This window comes from Sapajus apella, unplaced genomic scaffold, assembly GCF_009761245.1.
Source record: "Sapajus apella isolate SASKATOON/1434 unplaced genomic scaffold, GSC_monkey_1.0 scaffold5, whole genome shotgun sequence".
NCBI classification, from domain to species: Eukaryota; Metazoa; Chordata; class Mammalia; order Primates; family Cebidae; genus Sapajus; species Sapajus apella.
Window position 1 is genome coordinate 40,017,277 of NW_022436945.1, and position 22,290 is coordinate 40,039,566.

Genomic DNA, 22,290 nt, shown 5'->3' on the forward strand with positions numbered 1-22,290 from the left:
TTCCTGGGCCAATGGGGGAGGCAGAGTGGGGTGCTGGAGCTCAGAGAGCAGGCTCCCTCACTGACACAACATGACTTTCCTCTCAAAACCACAGGTCATCGCTCAGGTCCCTGTAGCTTGGAAGTGGTTAATGGAAAGAGATACGGTTGAAATGGATTCAACAGATGAAGTCACAGCTTTGGGGAATGTGTACACCCCAAGGCAGCTCCCTCTATCCCTCCTAAACTCTCCACCTCGAAAGAAGGTAAGAAGAGAAAGGCCACAGAGACACAAGATATTAATGATCTTGCCACCGACCCAAAGCAACACCCTTTGGCAGTGTTCTATAGTCTGATGTCTAAGAATTAGAGCCCAGAACAGCAAAAAAAAAAAAAGGTAAAAAATGCTTTTCAGAGGAGTTCCCCCTCTATGTGTTGAAGCTGGAATCACGGGACCAATGGTCCTAACATGTCCAAGGCTCCCTACTGGAGGCCCCATCTTTGGTATAGATGCTCCCATCTGCTATGGGAAGACACTGCTTGAGGTTCAGTAAAAAGACAGGTGTGGGTCTTTGCATTTGTGACCTTTCATTCTTGTTGGGGCAGGCAGCCGCTGAGCAAACTGGATCAATTTAGATGGTGATAAAGCTGTAGAGAACACAAACGCAGAAGGTAGTATCACGGTGATAGGGGAGTGGCTATTTATGCCTGAGTAGGAAGATGAGGGCATTCACCCACTCAGCAACTAAGCATGGTAGTAGGGGGACTCTAGTGGGTTACCCAAGAAGTAGGAGTAATGTCTATATTTGAAGGGCCTTATTTTTAGCTGGAGAGATGAGATGAGCATGTAACAGTCCTTAAGAAAATCATGAATATGCAAACCTCTATGCAAACGTGTAAGCTTGAAGGCTGGCATTCGAGAAACAAGACAGGGATCAGGATCAGGACAAGTTAAAGTAAGGCAGGACAGGCTTCTTAGAGGAGATGAGTCTTAGCCATTGGGAAAATAACTTGTGGATCTAGGTTGTGGTGGGTAGAGAGCCTTCAGGCCTTCTTGCTGAGTCACCGGGTACTGGAATCAGGATTTGAAGTCCAGGGCTGAGGTCTCCATGCTGAATTGACAGGCAAGGAAGATAACAAGGCACCATTCTGAGGTCCGATTTGGAAGGAAGGAGAGAAAGAGAAATAATGCTGCACTTGGAATAAATTCCAGGCGCCTTCCCCTTGCTTCCCGAGCATCGCCTTCCTGCCCACCGTGGTCTTTCACTTCTCCCTCTCGCTGTGGCCACGCTGGCCTTCTCAACCACATTCGCCCAGGCTCACCCTTGTGCACAGGGACTTTGCATTTGTGGATTCCTCTGCTCAGAAAGTGCCTCTTTCACATCTTTGCAAGTCTGACTCCCTGTAAATTAGATCTTGGCTTAGCCACGTCTCCCTCTGCAAGGCCTTCCTGCACCTTCCCAATCCCTCTCCATCATGTCTCTCTAATACAGTTTCTTCAGAGCACTTGACTCTCTGACATCTCTTATTCCTTCATTCATTTGTGTGCCTGTGATCTGTTACCGGCCTCTAGGAAGTAAGTTTGATTTGACCTGGAAGCTGTATGCTTTGTCTCCTGCTATATTCCTTTTGCTAAAACACCACCTGGCAAAAGCTTAACAGAGACTTGTTGAAGTAATTAGTTAGCTAAGTGCCTACTCTGCACCAAGCATTATGCTAGCCCCTTTCCATAATAGGGCATTGGGTGAGATCCTCATGACAGTGCATTGCCCCAGGTGTTTTCATGTTCGTTGTATAGACGAGGAAACTGAAACCCAGAAAACCTAACTGATGTAATCAACATCATGTAGCTAGTGAGCAGCTACTGAACCCAAGCCTGTCTAACCCTAAAGTCTGCATGTTTTCCACTTTACTACTTTCTTTCTGTGGGGAAATAAGAAGTAAAGTCAGGAATACTAAAGACCCAAATCAGGTTAACATTCATGTGTCACAATTAGGGACCCAGGAAAGTCAGTGCAGTTGTCCAGTGAAGTCCAAGAACACCAGGGGTCAAGATCAGCGTGTGTAAGAGCAGCGTCCCTGTTCACAGTCACCTGTTGGAACAGGCCAGGGGTGGGGAAGGAGGCCATCAACAGGAGAAGAGCGATGGCCACTTATATGCCTACCAATGGCAAGAGGTTGAGTACGGCCAAGCACACTATAGTAAATGTACATGTTGATTAAAGAAAATGAGAGAGACGGTGATTTCAGAATTGTTAGTATATGACAAAAGTGCATCCTACAATCAAAGAAATAAGGAACATATTTGGTAAGATTCTGTCATAACTAGCAGGGCACAGTGGCTCTGGCTCACGACTGTAATCCCAGCACTTTAGGAGGCTGAGGCGGGTGGAACACGAGGTCAGGAAATCAAGACCATCCTGGTCAACATGACAAAACTCCGTCTCTACTGAAAATACAAAAATTTGCTGGGCCTGATGGCAGGCGTCTGTAGTCCCAGCTACTCTGGAGGCTGAGGCAGAGGAATCGCTTGACCCCAGGAGGCGGAGATTACAGTGAGCCAGGATCATACCACTGCACTCCAGCCTGGCGACAGAGTGAGACTCCATCTCAAAAAAAAAAAAAAACAAAGATTCTGTTATAACTTAAGAACTGTACATCTATTCTGTGTTTATGTCATTCCTGGTTTTGAGTGTTTAACTTTTATAAAAATCATAAGATTATAGATGACAGTTGCTTTAAAAAATATCTTCAGTTGGCTAAAACTAAAAGTCCTCTCTGATCTCTTTTACTGCTTGAAAAGTACAAATGTTTGAGAACAAATATCCTCTACTCCATGGTGTCTCAGTCCAGTTAAAGATGTCGCAGCCTGGGGGCTCCTGAGTCATATTCAGCCGACAGAAGTACTTCGATTTGGCCACATGGATGTTTAAATTTTGCATTAACTGACAGTGTTTTAAATGGGAGAATTTACATACAACTCTGGATTTCTGGCTTTTCTTCACAGCTCAAAACCTGGCTACTCTCAGAATGCAGAGCTGGGTAGCTGCTGCTACTTAGAGACGAGGCAACTGTCTAGTTGGTGATATTCTCTGCTGTTTCCTGCTGTACAGTATCTGGGTAGATTGAGGCAGGAATAGCTCCAGGTGTCCACGCCTCTGCATCCATGCTCTTGGGCTGTCCTCTTCCACGCTCCCAGAACTTGGAGCTTGCCCACAGGACTCACTTTGTTCAATGGGACCACAACAAATGGAAACACAGCAGAAGCTTGAAAAGGGTTTGCCTGTGGGGCTTGTCTTTTCTGACTGCTGAGAGCCCTGAGTCCATCTTGTAAGCAAACTTGCTAGAGGCCACACAGAGAGGAACTGAAGCCCTCTTGCCAACAACCTAGTGTGACCCCAGGTGGCGAGGCCATTCTGCATTCTCCAGCTCCAGCTGAGGCACCAACTGACTTGCAACCTCCTCAAGGAGCCCAAGTGAGACCAGAACTACTCAGCTGAGCCCAACCCAAACTGTACTATTACATGATTGTTGTCTTAAGCACTAAATTTGAGGTGTTTCGTCATATAAAAAAAAAAAAAACGCTACCTATAACACACTCATAACCTCACTCAGACATCTTAAGTCTTGGATTAGAAGGTAATTAAGTCTTGGATTAGAAGGTATTTAAGTCTGTGACTCCTGCTTTAGGATATCAAAGACTCTTTCTACATACACATAGTGTCTATGCACACACACACACACACACACACACACCCCATTTCATTATTAAATAAGAACAGAATTTAAAGTGTTCACTCTTTCCCCTAGGACAGCACCTGGCACACAGTTGGCACTTAATAAATATCTTTTGAATGAATACATTAATTCACAGATGTTTCACAAAGTAATTTAAGAAGTTGCCTGAGGTGGTCGCCACCCCCAGGACTTAAGCACTAGAGGAATCCCCGAGAAAATCTCCAGGTGATGTCGAATATCACTGAACACCCGTTCCAGTGTGGCACGCCAGCTTTCCAGGCACCCCACTGTATCTGCTAAACTAGTTTTGGAAAGTCAGCACATGTGAGCCAACTCAGTGGGGACTAAGGTTTGACAAGAGCAGTAATAACAACCTATTTGTCATTTGCGCTTAGCTTTCCACTGGTGTTGACAGAAGTCTCAATGGCAAAGAGACTTTGTGCGGAAGGCTGAAGGAAATATGATGTGGCTGTGCGTGATGGCTGAAGAGCAGCCAAAATGAGAGCTGAATCCCATTTACCTACTGAGTGAATTGCGACTGTTATGTTTCAAAGGATTAAAAGAGCAATGGCGTGTGAAGGAAAACACTAAATACTCCCAACACCCTGAAATGAACACCTGTCAATCTTGCTTCACTGTCAGAAATACTCAGCCAAGTGCCTCCCATCTTTTAACATATTCTTGTTCATTCTCTTTCCTTTCTTAAAAACAAGGGAATGTTCATTAAGTTAATCAAACAGCAACCTGGAAGCCATAGCAATTGGAGAAGTGGGAAGCAACTAGGAATTGCAAAATTGAAAGTCCAACAATCATCTGCTTCTTGTTGACTTTGTGGCTGAGGCAATCAATCTGTCTAAACTCTAGCTCATCTATAAGATGGTAAAAAGTAGGCTGGGCACAGTGGCTCACGCCTGTAATTCCAGCACTTTGAGAGGTTGAGGCGGGCGGATCATGAGGTCAGGAGTTTGAAACTAGCCTGATCAACATGGTGAAATCTGTATCTACTAAAAATACAAAATAAAATCAGCAGGTGTGGTGGTGGGTGCCTGTAATCCCAGCTACTCATGAGGCTGAGGCAGGAAAATTGCTTGAGCCCAGGAGATGGAAGTTGTAGCGAGCCAGGATGGCACCATTGCACTCCAGCCTGGGCGACAGAGCGAGACTCCGTACCCACTCCCCCCAAAAAATAGGCCAGGCACAGAGGCTCTGCCTGTAATCGGCTAATGCCTGTAATCCTAGCACTTTGGAAGGCCAGGGTGGGTGTGATTGCCTGAGCTCAGGAGTTCGAGACCAGCCTGGGCAACATGGTGAAACTCTGTCTCTACTAAAATACAAAACATTAGCCGGGCGTGGTGGTGCGCCTGTAATGCCAGCAACTCAGGAGGCTGAGACAGGAGGATCACTCGAACCCGGCAGGTGGAGGTTGCAGTGAGCCAAGATGGCACCATTGCAGTCCAGCCTGGGAGACAGAGCAAGACTCCGTCTCAAAAATAATAATAATAATAATAATAATATCTGCTCTTCATAGCAATTTTGAGAAAAGTAAAAGAGGCGACATAAATGAAAATGTCATTAAATATTAGTGATTATAGAATAAAATAGTAATGATCAATAGGAATAAACACAAGGAGAGAAATAAAAGTCATGGCAGACCCTCTGACAATGGCTGTATGGCAGAGAGCAGGAGAACCAATACCAAACAATGAAGTTAGGAAGCAGAGTTGAATAAGGATCCGATGAACAGAGTGGAATCCGGAACAGAAAGAAGGAGGTCTGGCAGGTGCTTAAACAGGGACAGGACAGCCATGCTGGGGATCTGCTGCAGAGGGCACTGGGCATTGAGTGGGCAGCTGCTGCTCTTGAGTTCCCAGTATCCATTTCTCCTTCTTGCCTTTTCTTTTAGTATTTTTTCATTCCTTCATCCCATGTGCCATATCCACAGCCTGACCAAGAGCTTCCCCTGTGACCATACCTATTCCGATCAGATTATCTTTCCTGGGAATGGAAATTTTTATTGGGGTGACACAAGAATGGAAAATGTTTGCAGTGACTATATTCCTTAGAAGCATCCTCAAGAGACCATTCCTGAGTCCTGCTACTGAAATCTCCAAGGCTGCCTTCTTTGCAGTCCTAATTGGTCAAGCTAGACAGACCTTTGATTTCATGAGCCACTCAGAATCCCTCCAATATCTTCTTTTCTTCCACCTCACTTTATTTCTGTTTTGTTAAGTTAACCAGAGTCTTCTGCTGCTTACAGTTAAACAAACAAATGCAAATGATGAAGGTGTCTACTCAAGTTCTAGGTTCACAGCACTGGACACCTCATGACTCCTGGTAGTGTTGACCTTCTCCTTGTCCTAACCTGCTTGCCTCTGTGAATTTTCTGACATCAACTGGGTCTCTAAACAGGGAAGTATGGGAGAGATAGGGGCGCATGGGAAACCCAAGGCTGACTTAGAGTAGCAGCTTAAGGCAAAATTACTTCTGGAATACAAGAACAGAAATGGCAATGAGCAAAGCCCGTCCCTCATGTCTGGTAAGACCAGATCATCATTAGAACATCATGGCTAATTTTACATTCCACAACCTTACAAGTGTCTGAGGAAAGCCACAGTGAAAGAAAACAGGCAGAACAGAGATAAGATCCAGATCATGGCCTGCCTGGGCTCAAAGCCACTGGTAGGCTGTGTGACCTTGGAAAAGTTGCTCGACTTCTCTGTTCCTCTTTTACCCCTTCTGTAAAATGGAGATGATGATAATAACACAGGTGCCTATCTCATAGTGTTGTTATGAGGGTCAAATAGTTTGGTATTTGCAAATGCTCCTAGAACCATGCTTAGCACATTTACGATTTGTTTTACTAAAACAAATCGTAAATGTTTCCCATAAGAAAAGGTTGGGAAGCTGAGGTGGCTTAGCCTGGAGAGAAAAAGTATTTTTAAAAAAACAAACAACAAAAACTCTTCTTTGCCAAGCTAATCACATGCCCTTTGATACTGAAAACATGATCAAAGGAAATCAGCAAACAGGGCTCTTGTGTCATGGTTTTGGATCAGTTATATCAATTGACCTTTATTTTGTCTGAGAAGAGGAGGATAAGGGCTCCCCAGAGAGTAATGAGGCATTGGTCCAGGGGTCTATGTGATGACAAGTAATTGTAACACAGACAGGGAGGGTGGTCCCACCTCCTCTGTTTGGGTCCCAGTATGTCTGCAATATTTTTGTGTTACTCAGTAGAGTCAGGCATACATAGGGACCTCTATCCTTCTGACTCTTTGTCATATGTTATGGTCTGAATGATTTTGTCACCTCCAAAAGTTCACATTGAAATTTAATTCCCAATGCAACAGTATTGGGAGGTGTCGCCTTCAAGAGGTGATTGAGTCATGAGACCTCCACTCTCATGAATGCTATTGGGTGCCCTTATAAAACGGCTTGATGAGGGAGTTTCCCCTTTTTGCTCTTCAGCCTTCTTCCATGTGAAGACACAGCGTTACTCCCCTCTGGAGGACGCAGTATTCAAGGTACCATCTTGGAAGCAGAGGGCAGCCCTCCCTAGAAACGAAACCTACCAGCACCTTGATCCTGGACTTCCTGGCCTCCAGAACTGTGAGAAATAAATTTCTGTTATTTATAAATTACCCAGTATGTGGTATTTTGTTATAGCAGCACAAACAGACTAAGACACCATCTCAGCCACCTACCTCCTGCTTCACTCAATGGTGGAAAGCCCTTTTCCTTTCCTTCAGTGATGGGCACACAGTTGGCAAGTGTGAGATGTAGGCAGCTGGTATCCTCCTGCCCCACTGCTGAGAAATCTCTCTGGTTTAGGGTTAACACCTCCTTTCCCAAGAAGTACCATGTTCCAAACATCATCCAAGGGTAGTGATACGGTTTGGCTCTGGGTCCCCACCCAAATTCCATCTCAAATGGTAATCCCCACGTGTCGAGGGAGGGACCTGTGGGGGGTGATTGGATCACAGGGGTGGTTTCCCCCATGCTGTTCTCGTGATAGTGAGGGAGTTCTCACGAGATTTGGTTGTTTAATAATTTCTGGCATTTCTCCTGCTTGCTCTCTCTGTCTCCTGCCACCCTGTGAAGAAGGTGCCTGCTCCTCCTTCATTTTCCACCATGATTGTAAGATCCCTGAGGCCTCCCAGCCATGCCAAACTGTGAGCCAATTAAACTTCTTTTGTTTATAAATTACCCAGTCTCAAGTAGTATCTTTCCAGCAGTATAAAAACAGACGGAATTCGGTGGAAATCCCTGCCAGTTCAGTCTCCCTGCTTTCCGTTGGCGTATTCTGGCCCTCTGCCCACAGAAAATAGATTCTGGCACAAGGGCAAGAAAACGGGAATAAAACAGGGAAATATCCATGGAATCTGAGAGAGGACAAGTGAATTTCTAGAGCTAGAATTGATTTTGGCAACAGCTCCAATTTAGTTGTTCCTATTTAGCTAGAAGTATTTGTGGTTCAAGCTGTCAGCAGTTACTTCTTGTTTCTCTATCTGATGGTATTTCCTGAACTATGAGTTGAAAGATGCTTGGGCAGAGAAACTTTCTCTTCACTGACTTAGATGCTATAGTCAAGAATCTGCTGGGTAGGACCACCGGGGTCCACTCCCCACTTGTCAACACTGTGTCTCCAGAATTTTTCAGACCTCAGCACCCAGTAGGATCACCAACCATGACCTTGCACACCAGTTTGTCTTCAATTCTCCCCATATTCCCCTCTCAAAATGTTTTCCATTTGCATTCCATCCCTGGCCCATGCATATTCTCATTCTTTGATAGGGTTATTGTAAGACCTTCAGAGACCCTAAGCATTTTCACTTTTGGAGGCCCCATCCCACATCAAAGCAGACATCCTAAAACTACATCCTCACCGATCACCAAACATAACTTTCATATAATAGGTGAGTTGAGTTGCAGTTCACTAGTTGATATGCAATCACTTTTTAGTAGATATTTAATTAAATATTTTAATTGTAATTTTGTAGCTTTCTTTTTATATTTTGGAGCCAGACTTTTTTCAAAAATGAAACAATTTCACTGGCCTTTGAAAATCTCATATGCTCTAGATAGTGTTGACTGTGGTGGATAAAGCAGCCTTGTCCTTCAATCAAGGGAAGTGGCCAGAAAGCCATCCAAACCCTGCAAGTTTGGGAAACTAAACAGTGCATTTGGAAACGGTAAAGTCAGGCTTACTATTGGATTGTGCTGACCTTAGGGTAAGTTAAACTGTAATGGAGGACAAAAGCTGGTGAGGTTAAGGTCACAGATCAGATTTTATTAGCATCATCATATATTATTATAATTAATCATAACTGTCACCTTTATTGAATATTTATGGTTATTGGATGCTTTGTATATATTTGTATACAAATACACAACATATCGAAAGTGATGTTTGAATAGCAGAAGTTCCATCTCCACCTCTTTTCTCTTTTTAGGAAAAAATGAGGCATTAACCATCACATAATTATTTTTAGTTTTATGTAAAAGAACAAGGAGAGATGCTCAACCCAGATTATGGCTGTCAGGATTAGAAGACCATCCAACCCATTGCTTCTCGGCCTTTTGGCTAAGATCAAGTGTAGAAGACCATCCAACCCAGCAGAAGTGTGGCAAACCAGGGTAATAAGGGGCAGGGGAGGTGGTAATTGTGTCTCTTATCTTGGGGTTTGTGTTTGTTTTGAGGCCTGTTGTTACATTTGCTGTTGGGAGGATAGGATCCTACTGGAAATTATAGGCAGAGCAGAATGTCCTTCTTGGACAGAATTTCTTTGCAGACCTCATAAGCTGCACCCATATCCATCCTCAAATATAATTTGTAATTATATTTGTATTTTTCGTAATTGTAAATGTAATTATGTAGTAAATGAGTTGAGTCGTAGTTGACTAGTTGACATATTATTCTTTTATATTTATATGTAATTGAATATATTTAACTGTGGCTGTTAGCTCCTCTAGTCAGAGAACAAGAGCATAGCTTGGGGTCAGAGGAACTATCTCTGTATATTTGCAGCACAGAGGCCTAGGCTTGGCACCATCACATTTCATCTCAGAAGCAGAAAGTGGTGGAGCCCCCTGCACTACTGGAGTGGGTGTGTGCTCCACCTAGGAGAGAGGATTCTGGCCTTCGTTCCCAGCAGATAGCTTTGGTTTATAGGCTAGCAATAGGGATTATGCTCTTAGTTTTTCTATTCCGAGATTTAAAAAGCTAAAGTCAAAGAAAAAAAAAAAAAGGCAGTTGCCTAACGTCATCCAAGTGACGATGATGATGAAGAGAAGGAACAAAACAACCATTTTACTGACGTTGCTGCACGTGAGGAAACCGATGTGCAAATACTATTCCTAATCCTCACAACCAACCTATGAAGTACATGTGGTCACTCTTTTCCTACGGTTGAGAAAACTCAGTCTCAGCAAAATTGATTAATTTGATTCTAGTCACACAGACACAGTTTCTAGTGGTTGAGATCAGACTTGAACTCATGTCTATTTAATTCCAAAGTCTTCAGGCCTCCCATTTTGCAATGCGGTTGGGATTTTTTTTCTCCCTCCCCTGACCCCCACCTTTGTAATAATAAGCAAGATAGCTAAGCCAGTCTGATGGACTGTGCAGCAGCCAAGCTGTCTTCCATGAGCTCCAGACTACATTATCTCTGAGTTAATTACTAGTTAGTGAAGCATTTTTTATAAGCTTCTGTTTTTGTTGACTCCAAATGTCATGGTAGTTCCCTGAGGCTGACGTAATGCAGCTCTTGCTGGCTTAATTGTTGGGATCCTTGAATTACCTTCTGTTCCTCTCCAAGCCCCTGTGCCATGGCCTCCAAATTGAAGACTGGGCTGCTCCTACTTATGTCTTTCCAGCATGGACTGCTCCATTTCTGAGCCAGGGAAGGCTATGTTTCTAAACACACTTTGGCCCTCTAACTGCCTTTCTCTTGGCCTGTCTGATCAGGCCAAGTTACGGCCGCAGTTGTGTATAATTAGCTAACTTCACTCACTGTCTCCTATGTTTATGCTTCCCTGCCCAATTCCACGTGACAAATAGTTTACCAAAGCCATGGGCTTGACCCCATGTGACCTCATGCTTGATTGTCTTCATCCCAGTGCCTGGGTCAGCACTCAGAGACTGCCATAGCCCTTGCTCAGCTGGTAATTGATTTCCATGTGAATTCATGGGACAGTTGGTAGAACTGGGGCATTGGGTACATTGATTAACAACACAGGTGGGGGGAAGCCTACAGTAGTCACCATTTTGGATCATGCTTATCAGAATATTCATTTCAAATAAAGTCTTGTATTTAAGTAACCTTGTCTACCCAGTGCCAGGAAGGTGTAATGACCTCTGTAAAGGATTCCTGTCCCAAGGCTCCCAGACTTCTAACAACAGGAATTCAATGGGCAATTCTCAAGCCACAGTTTCCCCAATAACCATTTTCTTTCCAGCCATTTGTTTAGCTTCTGTGCTGGCTGATGCCAATCAGTTATCAACAAATGAAGAATAGTGTCTAGGTCACACTTCTGTTTTCCATCTAGTGGTCTGTTTATTTATGCATCATTAATACCTTCACTTTAAGAGTTGTTAATACATCAAAACAATGTTTGTTCAAGCTCAGTGAAGTGCAGTGAAGAGAGAAGAATCCCAGATAAATTTGAAGTCCTGCTTTTCACTGGTTGTGTATGTCTGCAATTGTTTCACCTATCTTGCTTTGGTTTCTTCATTTGTTTAAAAAAAAAAAAAGAAAAGAAGAAGAAGAGGAAAGAGGAAGATGCAAAAAAAAAAAGAGAAAGAGAGGAAGAAAGGAGAGAGAGGGGAGCAGAAGGAAGAAAAAGAGAGAAAAGGAGGTTAGCTTCTTGTTTTATGTATTTTGAAGCTATATTATTAGGCAAATAAACCCTGAGAATTGTTATGTCCTTTTGACGAAGTGACTCCACTATCATTATGAAGTGACTTCCTTTATCATGAGGAATATTCTTTGCTCTGAAATCTATTATTGATGCAATTATTCCAGCTTTCTTTTATTCATTTTTGCATGGTATATCTCTTTTCAGCTTTTAGTTTGAACCTATCAGTATTTATATTTAAACTGCATTTTTTGTAGGGAGCATATCGTTGGGTCTTGCTTTATTCCCCTCTGCCTTTTAATTGGACTACTTAAAGCATTTAAGCCATTGACATTTAATGTGATTGTTGATATGGTTACATTTAACTATCATCTTACTACGTAGTTTCCATTTTTTTATCTGCTCTTTGTTTTCTTTTCGCTCCATTTTTACTTCTTTTAAATTGAGTCTAGTTTATATTTTTAGCTATAATGCCTCATGTTGTTGTAATTGTTGCATTCGTGGTTACAGGGTATATCTTTAACTTACTATAATCTACTTTCAAGTAACATTATTTCATTTCACATAGCATAAAAACCCTGCAAAAATGCTTCTATTTGTTTCATCCTAACTTGTATGCCTTTATATTTTTATGCTGTCATGCAGTATGCTTTTAATTATGTTATAACCATCACACTATGTTGTTTTTATTTTTTGAACAATTGTCTTTTAAAGAAATTTGAACAAGAAAAAAATTATATATTTACCCACATAGTTACCACTTCCCATGTTCTTCATTCTTTATGTATATCCTTTTTCCAGCTAGTCCCATCTTCCTTCTGCCTGAAGGACTTCCTTTAACATTTCTTGTAGTGCAGGTCTGCAGCAGATGAATTCTTTCAGCTTTTATAATTCTTAAAAAGTCTATATTCCATCTCTGGATTTTTTTGGTTTTTTTTTTTTTTTTTTTTTTTTTTGGTTTTTTGCTGGGTATAGAATTCTGGTTTGGCAGGATTTTTTCTTCTTCTTCTTTTCTTTCTTAATTTAAAGCTTTTGGTCCACTATCTTCTCACTTGCATTTTTTTTTTCTGAAAAGACAACTGCTCTCATTCTTTGTTCCTCGGTATATAATGTTTCCTTTTTCTCTGGCTGCGTTTGCATTTTTTCTTTAACAGTGGTTTTGAATAATTTGATCATAATGCTCGGTATAGTTTTCCTTATGTTTCTTGTGCTTAGGTTTCACTGATCTTAGATGTATCAGTCTATAGTTTCATCACATGTGAAAATTTTTCAGACATTATTTCTTTAAATATCTTTTCTCCTCACCCTCCTTTTTAGGGGGATTTCAATTACACACATATTTAGCCACTTGACATTTTCTGATAGCTCACTGATGCTTATTTCCATTTTTTACTTTTTTTTTATCTTTCTGTATTTCTTTTTGGCTAGTTTTTATTGCTATGTCTCCAACTTCACAAATATTTTCTTCTGGAACATCCTATCTACTATTAATGTGATGGCAGCCATTCTTTACAAAAATGACAACCACCAAATGCAGAAGGAATGATAGAATTAGAAAATCATTGGCTATCAACTCTCAGCTGAGTAATGGACTCAGGCAAGTATCAATAATAGTTGCTAAAATATTGGGTCAAAACAGTTCTGTAAATATTTGTCTACTCATCAAGACAATATAAATTACACTCAACACATGTCATTTTTAGAATCAGAAAAGTATATATTACTTTAGGAAGATTTCTATCAAAATGATTTTAAAAGTAGGGAGCAGAGAGCAGCGAAGCTCTGGTGTGGAGATCAATCACAGAGAATTCCAGGCATTTGGAAAAGTCATTGTATACAACATAATTCCCTGACCCTACCAGTAAATAATAATAATTGATTTTTGTGTGCCCAACTACCCCCCAAAAGTCTTTGGATAATGGCTGCCAAGAGAGAATGCACTGAAAGCACCTTCTTCTTTCAGGTAGCTGAAAGTCACCTGGAGTATACTGTGTTGAGCAAGGACAGCATCCTCAACAAGTGTCCCTCAAACAATTCAGATTTGTTTCTATAGTATTTGATTCATGGCTGAATTCCCTGACTAGACTGCAAGTACAAGGAAGGGACCTGGTCTTTTTTTGTATCAAGTTCCTGGCACACAGAAGGAACTTGATAACTACTCAAATGAATGAGTGAGTGAGTGAATGAATGAGTACATAAATGAAAGAAGACAGCACTATGGCTCATGCCTGTAATCTCAGCAATTTGGGAGGCCTAGGTGGGAGGATCGTTTGAGACTGGGAGCTCAAGACCAGCTTTGGTAACATAATGAGACCCTGTCTCTACAAAAAATAAGAAAGTCAGCCACGTGTGGTGGCACATGCCTGTAGTCCCAACTACTTGAAGGCTGAAGTGAGAGGGTTATTGGAGCTTAGGAGTTTGAGGCTGCATTGAGCTATGATTGTGCCACTGCACTCCAGCTTGGACAGCAGAGGAAGACCCTCTAGGAGAAGAACAAGAGGAAGGAGGAGGAGGAGGAGGAGAGGAAGGAGAAGAAGACGACGACAATGACGGAGGAAGAGAAGGAGGAGGAGAAGGAGGAAGAGGAGAAGAAGAAGAAAAGGAAGAATAAGATGGAGGAGGAGGAAAGAGGAGGAGGAGGGGGGAGGAGGAGTAGGAGGAGGAGGAGGAGAAGAAGGTGGAGGAGGAGGAGGTGGGGAGAAGATGGAAGAGGAGGGGAGGAGAAGGAAGAGGAGGAGGAAGAGAAGAAGAAAAGAAGAAGAAGAGAACTCATTCACAGTCAATACTTTTTTTTTAACTGAACTGTCCTGTGTTAACACTAGCTATGAGGTGTACTAACTTCTCAGTGCCTTGAAGCAGAAACATAACCTGTTCCCTTCACTATTTTAATCCTAGCACTAAGAGTGCCTGGCATATAGTAAGCATTCAATAAATGTTTGCTGAACTAACAAATTAGAATAGCTATCTCCACCAGACTTCACAAGGCCAAAGGCAGTCTTTGTAATAGCTCTGGTATCAAGCACAGAGCCCTGCACACAGTCATGGTTCAATAAACAAGGAGCAAATTAATGACTGATGAGTACATGAATCCCATCTACACTTCCTTACTAAACTGAGTGAAGCCTGCAAATGTTCCATGGAGAAGCAGCTCAGAGAAGTCTGCAGGGCTCTAGCAGCCTGTGCACTGGAGGCCAAGTTGGTGTGAGGCTGGCCTGCCTAGTGAGGCCTCGTCTGCTATGGTTTCTGCCTCCTTGGAGCCCTGCAGAAGGGCTCATTCTGACTTTGCCAGGAAAGTGCCAGCCATGAACCCTGACTTCCCCCTCCAGAGAGTGTAGATGTCAACGTTTTCCTGTTCAGTGGCCAGGCTGACTGAGTCCTGGGCCAAAAGTCTCCCTGAGGAGGGTCTCTGGAGTCTGGGCTGGCAGAGGGTGTTGCCTCCACCAAGCCTGGGAGAGGAAATGGTCCAGAAGAAGGAGAACCATCATCCAGAAAACAACATCAACAGCTCAGTATTATTTTTGGAGCTCTGAACCTGAAAGTAGAAGTTTGGTTAAAGCACCAACCAAATTTTAAAAAATAAAATAAAACAAATAAAGCAGAGAAGGACAGACAAACCTTCCTCTGATAAACTCAGAATTTAAGATAGTATTTCACTCTGAAACCAGACCTTGTCTCAGAGAATCGTGGAGCTCTATTCTTCATATGGTCTGTGATTTGTTTCTGACCTCTTAGTATACCTGCCACGTAAGCCTCAAATCCCATGACAGCAGGTGCCACCAGGAAAAAGCTTTCTCTCTACAGGACAAAGCTCCAGACAAAGGCTCATTCATGCATGCTACAGTGTAGGAAACTGCATTCTGGTATGTTGAAAGCATCCATTACCTCCTGGATTTTGTAATGATTTGAATTGATGCAAACTCTTAAATTCAAAGCTTCCCAAAAAAATAATAATAATAAGGAAGGAAAAGCAGCCCACCTCCACCTGGTAGAGCCCTGACAAACTGAAGAAAACTCCAGTTTGATCCAGACTAGGTCAGAGTACATTACTAAGCCATGTAAAGAGAGGAGCTTCTCCTACTACATCAGGCCACTGAAAAGAAAATAATTCCTTTACCTCCTTGCTACTCAACCTGTAGATCCCAAATCAACAGCATCCCATCATCTGAGAACTTTTCGAACTAGAAATCCTTATGCCCTTGGATTAGGCAATGATTTCTTGAATATAACATCAAGAATAAAAGCAACAAAAGGAAAAAATGGATAAATTGGACATCAAGTTTGTGCTTCAAAGGACACTGTCAAGAAAGAGAACAGACAGCCACAAATGGGAGAAAATATTTGAAAATTAAATATCTAACCATGATCTAGTATCTAGGATATCTAAAGAATACTTACAACTCAGTAATAAAAAGACAAAAAAAATTGTAAATGACCCAGGGATTTGAATAGACATTTCTCTAAAGAAGACAGGCAGATGGCCGATAAGCACATGAGAAGATGCCCAACATCCTCAGTCATTAGGGAAATCCAGTCAGAACCACACCCACTCCACAGCCACTTGGATGGCTGTAATCAAAACATCAGACAATAACAAGAGTTAAAAAGAATATGGAAAATTGGAACTCTCATACATTGGTAGTGAGAAGGTAAAACGGTTCGACCTCTTTGGAAATGACTTCAGGAATTCTTCAAAAAGGTAACCGTAGCATGGCCACATGGCCCAGCAGTTCTACTCCTAGATATTCATCCAAGAGAACTGAAAACATGACCACACAAAAACTTGTACACAAATGCTCATATGAGCATTATTCACAATAGTCCCCAAACTGGAAGCCACCCAGATGCCCATCAATTGATGAGTGGACAAACAAAATGGTTTATCCGTACAATGGAGTCAGCCATCAAAAGTAATAAAGTGCTAATTCATGCTACAACACAGATGAACCCTGAAAACATTATGCCTAGCGAAAGAAGCCAGACACAGAAGGCCCCCTATTGTATGATTCCATTTGTAGGAAATGTTGAGAATAGGCGAATATATAGAAACAACAGCTCAGTATTATTTTTGGAGCTCTGAACCTGAAAGACAGTAGGGAAAGTAGACTCATGGTTGTCAGGGGCTGCAGGGAGAGAAAAACAGGAGTGACTGCCAATAAGTATGAGATTTCTTTCCAAGGTAATGAAGATGTTCTAGATGGTGGTGGTGGTGTCACGACCTTGTAAATATACTAAAAGTCACTGAATCTTATACTTTAAAAGGGTGGATTTCATGATAGGTGAATTATATCACAGTAAACAATGAAGAAAAAGAAAAAAGATCTCAGGCTCCAACCCAGACCCACTCTAGTAATATCTGGGTTAGAATAAGATCCTCCAATCACAGAAGTGCACATTAAAGTCTGAGGAGCACCAGTGTGACACTGGTTGGCACACGTGGCTGCAAACTGGAATCACCGGTGGAGTTTTCACAGCTACTCCCTGAAGTGCTGAGTTGTCGTTCTGTGTCTCACCTGCTCAACTCAGCTGGAAGCTCCTGGGGTGTCTGGGCTGGGCCTCATGCTCCGTGGTGGTTACCATGCCTTGCAAGACCCCTGTTGATCCTCAAAAACACAAAGTGCTTGAATTAAGAGCAGGAGCTCTGGGCCAGACTGCCTCCTTCAAATTGTAGCAGTGCCAATGACTAGCTATAAGAAATCGGACAAATCACTTATCATTTCATGCCTCAGCTCACTGGGGATAATAACACCTACTTCATAGAATTGCTGAAGGGAATAAACTACTTAAATATACAGAAAGCATTTAAAATAGCACCTGGCATGCAGTAAGCATTGTATATATGCCCTAGATACTATTATTATATATGCAAATATTATTTCTTAATAACATTCTGACCAGGCACAGTGGCTCATGCCTGTAATCCCAACATTGTGGGAGGCCGAGGCAGACAGATCACTTGAAGCCATGAGTTCAAGGCCAGCCTGGGCAACATGGTGAAATCCTGTCTCTACTAAAAGTATAAATTAGCCTCGTGTGGTGGTGCACACCTGTAGTCCCAGCTGCTCAGGAGGCTGAGGCACAAGAATCACTTGAACCTGGAAGGCGACGGTTGCAGATCATGCCACTGCACTCCAGCCTGGGTGACAGCAAGACTCTCTCAAAAAGTAATGATAAATAATAATAATAATACTCTTATATACTACATTAGTATACATTGGATATGATTATATACTAGCAGAAATTAGCTGGTGTTTCATATTATTTTATGTAATTTTTGCAATCATTCTATGAGATGGGAATTTATTCAGCAAATGTTTAGTAAGGACCCGTCAACCGTGTACCTGACCCAGATGAGAAATTGAGGTCCAGGGAAGTTAAGGGACCTGCCTATAGTCACAGAGCTAATGGCAGAGGAGCCCCATCTGACTGCAGGATCTAGGCTCTGCCCTTACCTTTTGTGGTCTTTCTTCAAAAGGGTACAAACTGGCAGGAGAAATGCAAAAGCAAGGTGCTAACTGGGTGCAGGTGTATAGTGGGGGAGTCTGGGAATTCCCAGCAAGGGCATTTGGAGTGGCCCTTGGGACCAAGACATTAGGTGAGCTTAGAGGTGGATGTGTGGGCAGCCCCGGCCCAGTGAAGGTTGGGTGCCAGGGGAAGGAGTGCAGAGCGTCACTGTGACTGTGCTGGGCTTTCAGGACCCTCATCCCCTGCTGCAGCAGGAAACACTCCTGGAACACAAAGGCATCTCTCTCCTGGAGCCCCGGCAGCCGCCGTGGCCGGGAAGCCTCACCTCTCAAACAGGACAGCAGCAGCCCAATGGCCAGGCTCAGCTGACAGATTCACTCACACAAAGCTTATCACTCAGTCTTCTAACCCCTTAGCCTCCAAAGCAGAAATCCAGAAATTCCCTGCATTTATTAATCTGTCTCTTTTCCTAGCAACTTTATGCTCTAAAGCTGCTGAATGCAGAACAGAGATTTAAGATCTCCAAATGACCATCGAAAGTTGCTCAAACACGTCATGTCTATTGTCCACATAAGGCCCCACCCTCAACTCCAAATTGCCTCAAACTGTCAAAAGTTCTCTACCTCCACCTCTAAAAGCCTGAAAAACAAAGTCCCTTATGGGCTCTAACTCTTTCCATTATTCAAACACCAACGATGTTTAAACAAGCATTGTTATTGTATATTCGGATTTCAAAGTGGGCTTCTCCCGATCCAGATGTTATTTGTTTACACAACTGTCTTCATCCAGAGAAACACTGCTGAGGATGCCGCCTCTGAGACACTTTTCTGTAACTCACCACTTGGCTGTTCTCTTTCCAAAAAAAAAAAAAAGAAGACTGTTTTTGATGTAAAACACTAGTTCCTTTCAGAATGTGGCTTTCTCCCTGCTAAGCTTTCTCTTCATTTACCCCACCCAGCCAGAAGTCTCTCTCCTAATGGAATTGCTGGAACCACTTACCCTCCATTAAGATGCTAACCTGTTGCAGAGAGGAGGAAAGAAAGAGATATCTATATGAGTAAATAGACTCAGACGGAATGAAAGCTTCTGGAGACACTCCCTATTTGTGAGTGTGTTTTGGGGTTAGGGGATGGTAGGCAGGGAGGAGAGAAGGGGATTAGATCCCCAGAATCATATTTTGACCCTGTGCTCCCAAAGCAAGGAATAATTAGGCTAGCTGCTTAGTGAAATTAGAATCACATTTGGTTTTAATTTAATCTTCACTTTCACACTTTTGGATGGGCACCAAGATTGAAAATCACTGTAACGTGAGTCCATGCTTTTTTTTTAAGTTTTAAGTTTTGATATGATTAAGTCAACTTTAGACTTTTATAAAAATTAAAAGTTTTAAATGAAGCACAAACGATCTCACCACCTCAATACAGCAACTCATCTGATGTCCTTGCTTCTGTGTGTACTTAAGCATATTACCTAAATATGCATTATCTGGTCTGATTCTGGAACAGAGTTGGGCCTGGATAGCTCTACGAGGGATGGAGAGGTGGAGAGCTGGGGGAGGACCCTGATAGCAGATGCCAGGGAGTTCAGTCTTGTATTAAGGGAGGCAGTCTGGTGGAAATATTGTGGACTTTGGAGTCAAAATACCTGGCTCAGTGCCTGACTCAATCATTTACCAACCTGATTTTATCATTTGGATAAGTCAAGTAAGTTCTGAAAACTTAGGCTTTCTCTTCTCTCAAGGGGACAAAAGACAACTAATTGACAGAGAAGTTTAGTGGTGATGTGTAAAAAGCATGTTAGCTGTCCGGGCGCAGTGGCTCATGCCTGTAATCTCAGCACTTTGGGAGGCTGAGGTAGATAGATCACCTGAGGTCAGGAGTTCAAGACCAGCGTGGCCAATGTGGTGAAACCCTATCTCTACTAAAAATACAAAAATTAGCCTGGCGTAGTGGTGCACACCTGTAATCCCAGCTACTTGGGAAGCTAAGACAAGAGAATAGCTTGAACCTGGGAGGCGGAGGTTGCAGTGAGCCACGATCACACCGCTGTACTCCAGCCTGCATGTTCAACTGCACTGTGTAGCCAATTGCTGTCTTTCTTGTGTCACCTAGTTGTATTGTTAAATGTACACCGCACCCTTTTTCATCAACTTTTGTGCCTTTGAGTAGCATTCTGGTGTCTCAGATCAAGAGGCTAAAATAAATTTTCTTTCTACAAGTAGTAGGAAGCACATTAGTTGCTCTGACAGGGAGCAGCTGCATGTCAGAATGAGAGCAACAGCTATGACAATTCTATCCACGTCATTAAGCACATCCCCTGCCTTAGAGCAGAGTTTCTCAGCGTCGGCGCTAATGGCACATCAGACGGGATAACTCTGTTGTGTGAGGCTGTCCTGTGCTCTATGGGATCTGTAGCAGCATCCCTGGCCTCTCCCTATTAGGTGCCGGTTACAACCACTCCATCCTAACCCGCTCACACTGGGACACAAAAAACGTCTCCAGACATTGCCAAGTGTGCCCTGGCAGGCAAAATCAGCCCCTAATGACAACAACTGCCTAATAGCATTTGTTTGCCTCACAGCAAACAAATAGGGTTGGATTAAGCATTATTCCCATTTACGAAAGAGGAGACTGAGGATGCAAGCAGATACGTGACACCATGGAGTTGGGACTCAGACCCGCCTGTAATCATTCCACCTACAAAGCGCTCTGAGAGCTGGAGAAGAGTTCCAGGACCATCTCCTGTTTCATCTGTAGCCTGAGTAGACGCAGGGAGGGCAAGGTGGCTGCTTCCAGGGAAAGGGGCAGCTGCTTCCAAGATCGCTGCCTTCTCATGTTCTTTCTGGCTGACATGGGGCAGCCAGGAATGTTGAGGACAGACCAAGTGGTGAGAGTGGTGCTCCTAACCCAAGAGAAGAAAGGGCTCCAAGGATTGAATTACCAACTGTGTCAGCTGCAAGAGATCAGCTCAGCACGGAAGAGCCAGCCAGTAGGGAGGTCCTGGGGGACCCTGAAGAAAGTTGGTCAAGTGGCTTAAACTAGAAATTTACACTAATGTATTATGAAGAAAAACCCATGGTATATGCTACTATTTTTTAGATTAAAAGTTGCATATGAGGGCCATGTTTACACCATGAAGTGCATTTCTAATTAAAAATATGGCAGCATCTTATGAGGAGTGTCTACAAAGAAGATCTTGGGTTTCAGGCCTCCTCTTCTGGAACAAGTTTGAAAGCCTCGAAACTGTGACTTAGATGATGGAGGGTGACAGTGGCCTGAGGGAAGGGGCTCAGATGAACTGGTCTCTCCTTTCCACGCAAAAAGGGGCACAGATATCACTACCAAATCTCCAGAACCAAAAATCAGATGCGAAGGCCTAATGTAAACCAACGTCCATAAGTGATCCACCAGAACAGAAGATTCAAAATCAGAACTGCCTGGAAAATTCAAAATGTGAGAGGGCTGAGGCCCATGTTTCATAAATGAAGGGGCAGGATTATTAACTCAGACTCATTATAAAATACAATGTGATGGTTAAAGGCTCGTTTTTGCCTTCCTAAATCATGAGACAACTTCCTTTCTGACTGCATGATTAAACATGAAACTGCAACTGTGTGCGCTTCGCGATACAGACTTTCCCTTGCAAGCAATGGTATCATGAAGTGGGGTTAGGATGGAAATTCAGAAGGAAAACCCTTGAGCTTGGGTCTGCTGCAGAAATGCTGTCGAGAATACAGTCCATCCACAGCAGCACTGTCACCATTACAGTTAGTAACTTCACAGGGTCCTAAATGATTCACTAGGTGTATCTCACAGCCTTTGCTATTTTTTTTTAGACAGAGTCTCACTGTCACCAGGCTGGAGTGCAGTGGCACTATCTCAGCTCACTGCAATCTCTGCCTCCCGGGTTCAAGCAATTCTGCCTCAGCCTCCTGAGTAGCTGGGATTACGGGTGTACACCACCACGCCTGGCTAATTTTTGTATTTTTAGTCGAGACGGGGTTTCACCATGTTGGCCAGGCTGGTCTCAAACTCCTGATCTCATGATCTGCCTGCCTCGGCCTCCTAAAGTGCGGGGATTACAGGTGTGAGCCTCCACACCCAGCCGCCTTTGCTATTTTGTACCAAACTTTTAACTCTGAAAATTTGTATTCCCCCAAAACACTGTAAAGCAATGTTCTGTCTGGAGAAAGAAGAACATTTAAAATGTTTCTCTGTTGCTAACACTTCACCAACTCTTCTTCCAATTGGAATAG